The sequence below is a fragment of the Cryptomeria japonica genome, chromosome 3, assembly GCF_030272615.1.
Source record: "Cryptomeria japonica chromosome 3, Sugi_1.0, whole genome shotgun sequence".
NCBI classification, from domain to species: Eukaryota; Viridiplantae; Streptophyta; class Pinopsida; order Cupressales; family Cupressaceae; genus Cryptomeria; species Cryptomeria japonica.
The window spans coordinates 172,373,288-172,377,833 of record NC_081407.1 but is presented as its reverse complement, the minus strand read 5'-3'; the positions used below and the strand labels follow the sequence as shown (position 1 = coordinate 172,377,833).

General features: G+C 37.6%; 1 non-coding gene across 1 annotated transcript; it reads left to right on the top strand.

Annotated features, from left to right (window-relative positions):
- The first annotated feature begins 522 nt into the window (after positions 1–522).
- LOC131029242 (small nucleolar RNA U3) lies at positions 523–735 on the top strand. The gene has a single exon (XR_009102732.2). It is a non-coding gene; the product is annotated as a small nucleolar RNA U3 (small nucleolar RNA).
- The last annotated feature ends 3,811 nt before the right edge of the window (positions 736–4,546 follow it).

The following is a 4,546-nucleotide window of genomic DNA, read 5'->3' as shown; positions in this document are numbered from 1 at the left end:
GTGTAGGGATTAGGCTTTGAATTAGTCTATTATAGTCAATGAAGATAAAAATTCATTTCTTATGGCTTCCAATCGATATATGACATTGACGCTCATTAAAAATTAATAATTTTATAATTAATACTCATTTAATTGAAATTATGACTTACGAGAAGAATCATTATATGATTGGCACAACACTATGTAAAAAGAACGATCGATAAATTAATAATTTTAATTTCATACCCGCAATACTCACCTAGTGGATACCCAAATGTCCTGCGCATCAGACATGGAGTGAAGACTCGAAGGAAGGGGTTTGTAGCATATACCCAAATGTCCTGCGCATCAGACATCCCAGCATAACATAGCATTGTTAACACTGTTTTGATCAGCGGTTGGTGCGTTTGAATTGCTGTGCATGCAAGGGAAGGGTGGGTCATTGGCGTATACCCAAACTGGCGTGTTGTGTGTAATATCCCACCTTTATAGCGCGTTTGGTACATAAAACATTTATAATAGGAGAGCAGAGATGATTAAAGCACGACCTTACTTGAACAGGATCTGTTCTGAAGGTTGTACAACTTGGTCTGCGTATCAAACTCAGACAAGCACACAAATCTGGAAGATGAAACATGGCTCTCAGCCCAGAGCGCGAATACTGAGGCGGCTGTGTTTCGCAGCTAGCCTCCCGATGAACGTCCTGCCTGCTAGTTACTAGCATGCAGTGAAGGCCTGGGAGCGTTCTGACAGATTCATCCCTTTTGTTATCAAGTAGAAACACCCAACACCTCATACAAGTAAACAAAACTACCTAGCTTCATAACAATTTTAATATAAATTAAGCTATATTTTGAACTAAGATATGCTAGTGCATTAAAACTTATTTGATGTACTTGTAAATTTAGGAGACAATTTTTCTTCACCTCATCAAATTGTTTATGTACATGTTCATTGTGTTGGTAGCTATGCATCCAATAATATCATATTCATTGATGCTTTCCTCTATTTCCACTTCCTAAGGACAATTGTTCCAGTGGATTTTATTTAGTCATCTTACTAGTATATTCTTAGGACAAAAGTGTAGATGTAAGTTCCAACACTTAGAACCTACATGGCCGTCCATGTTACAATTTATTGCTATAACTTTAGGATATGTCTATTGATGTACAATAATATTATTCTTCATACCCTTCTAATTATCATTGTTATAGCATCTCTCCTTCTCTTTCTTGGCCTAATAACCGCTTTGTCCTTGCTTGGAAGACCCACACTCACCTCCAATTCTATACTCTTCTAGATGGTAGGAATGGATGTCGGTTTGGAAAGCTTTGAGCTCATTTCTGAGAATGTATTACTCCGACTCCATTCCCATCGACACACCTCTCCTTTAAAACTGAATAGTGTAATCCTACATAGCTTTAGCACTACCTTGTATCTAATGCAACCATTTTATATTTTGGTTAGTTTTATGCCCAATTGGATAAACATTCCCGCAAACAAAATATTTAAACCCTTCCTAAATAGACACAATAGGGCTTTTTCATTGTCTTCATGGTAGCTATGTAAATTTCACACCATACAAGTTTGCGATCTAAAATTTTGAGACACCAAAGGAAATCTTTTGAACCCCATTTCCATCGTAAATACTAAAATAAAGCATATATACAACTGCTTGATCCAAGAATCCAAAAATTCAGCATTTACATGTCCATCAAAATGTTCTATATCAATTTTGGTTTCGATGCTGAAAAGGATTTTCTCTTTTACCCTTCTTAACCTATAGTGGCTCCTACTTAAAAAACAAATCAATATTAATATCACCTTCTCCATTGATGTACTACTTCAAAACTCTTAGTTGGATTGTTCACTAAAGTGCCAATTAAAAAAGGGACCCGCGTGAAAGATTTGTTGCTAGAAACCTCAAACTTCAAAAACCAACTATAGAATCTTTGGTGATAGAAGCCTCGATATAGGAACTTTGCCATGAACAAATTCAACAATCAAGACCAACTTCAGACCTCATAAACAACACCAAAAATTGAGCAACCAACCCGACAAGAAGAATGGATGTTATGGGAGAAGGATGGAACAAACATTCACCTATCCTATCAATGTAAATATTAATAAGGAAGCCCCAACAAAAATAATTATCGTTCCATCCTACCAACTTTTTGAGGTATGACTACAAAGGATCCAAACCAATTCAATTTTGAATGTAAGGTCCTTTGTTAGATGCGTGGTGCAGGAGCACCCAGGTCCTAATTTTCTTGTTTTTGCAAATGTTGGCTTGTACTGACCCTAGCCAAGTCAGTAGGGAATAAGGACTCCGGGAGGGTCAAAGAGTGTGTAATTGGTCAATGTAGGCTTAGGTGGAGTTCATTTTACCTAGGTTTGCATTTTTGTGTAAATAGTGTGTTTGTGTAGTTTTTGGCCTTTTTGTTGGTCAAAAGTGCTAAAAGTTGGAAAAAGCATTAGAGAGCGTTAAATAGGCCTTAGAAATGTTTGCAATGTCATATGTGATGACTGGATATAGGTCTCTTAGGTGGGAGAGATCAAAAGTGCAAAAATCATGAAGTTGCAAAAAGTTGTCATCACAACTTTTGTCCTGAAATTGGTTAGCAGTGGATTTAGGAATTTCCCAACGCCATGGAAAGACTCCACACGTGGGAAAGATATATAAACCCCCTCTTGCACGTTTGTCAAGGTTGGTGTACTTGGATTTTGAAAGCAATAATCAGAATACAAGGTTTTGGACTGCACTTTTATTTGTTTTTGGTCAATTTTTGCATTCTTTGAAGGTTTAATGGATTTAATCCATGAATCCAATGATGGATTGAGGTTCAGTAGTGTGTTACAAAATAGTCTTTTCATTTTCAAGCATTGTAATTAGCATTTACTACTGTTTAAGTGATTTGATTCGCAAGTAGCTAGTTTTGGCTTGTAAATAGTCATTTTCTTGTAAATATGGTTGCCCCGTGAGTCCCACGCGTGCTTCCATCACGGCTAGTTGGGGCATGGTTGGCAACCTCCTATACATTGTAAATATGCAGGTTCAAGTGTTGGAAAAGTGTTTGGATATGAATGTCACCTCATTCTAGGCGAGTCCAGGAGCAACCCAGCTAGAGAAGAAAAGGTGAAAAAGTGGTGAAGAGTGCAGAGGTGAATGCCAGAACACCATTTCTGAATTTGGAGGAGTTCATGGGGTTGGGGCAAACTTGTATGTACAAGGAGGAGTCTTGTAGAATCCATTTAATAGCAAAACTCCAAGTTGCCTACTCATTGTCGGTTAAAGCCCTTAAAAACCCTACAAACCCTCATTTTGGGGTTCACACCTTGTACGGTCAGACCAGGGCCTAAAACCACAATAATCTATTAGGCATGGGTGTATCATTGAAGAAAAGTTAAACTTGTTTGGCAGTTCTTTGAGTCATTTTCCTCCAAGCCCTAGAAAACCGGTCTTGGAGGCCTAATTAGGCCTAATTCCTTGTAGCCCTTTTCCGAGCAAGATTGTGAAACCAGTAGGAAATCTTGAGGTTGCAACCCACCAATGGACTCCATATGCACTAAAAACATGTTAGAAGACCTTATTACACCTCTGCAACATCTCATATCAATTGGGGGTCATTATGATAAGTTGAGGCTATGAGGCCAGAATTGAGCACCTGAGAAGCACAGTGAATTGATAGGGTTCCTAACCAAAACACTTGAACCAACGACCCTAGTAGGGACAAGAATGAAGCCCTAGAAGAGAGTGAGAGGGACTTGGAGGCCTAGAAAGCAACTAGGCTTGGTGAGTTGGTAGAATTGAGCAACATCAACTTAGGAAGTGTTGAGCAGGCTAGGTTAATCCTATCAATACGTACGTATATTAAATATATCACCCCGAGCTTAAATTATTCCCCTCCATGTTAAAGGGACTCTAATATGTTTAGGTTTTTGGCGTTAAACTCTAGGTCCATTATCTTGTGAGAGGAAATTGAGATTCTGGTTTTAGATAAATACCAAGATTATCATTGGATCGGTGATAGGAATGGAGACATTTTCTATCTCAAACCAAAAGTGGACAAGACTGTGAAGGATTTCATAGAAAGATTCTTCTTTATATATAAATAAAATTAACCTTAAGCTAGTCAACACCATATCTTTTAATGTCCTTGATGAAGAACGAAGGACAAGCTTTGACATCGTGCGAAAGGCGAATGCTGCCAAACAAAGTCTTATTGAAATCTCTAAACTATGCAAGAACTATTCAAGAACCCAAGCAGGAATAAAAAAAATATAGATTGGAAAGAGGAGCCAATGAGATAGGATAGTTCAGGGAAGAAATAAAAGATTTACAAACTAGCATGCTTTTTTCTAACAAACACTATATGCCCATGGTGTTGAGCTTCAAAACTATTCAAGAACCCAAAGCAAGAATTAAAAAAATATAGCTTGGAAAGAGGAGCCAATGAGATAGGATAGTTCATGGAAGAAATAAAAGATTTACAAACTAGCATCCTTTTTTCAAACAAACACTATACGCCCATGGTGTTGAACTTAATTTGATTATTCATTGAGTTGT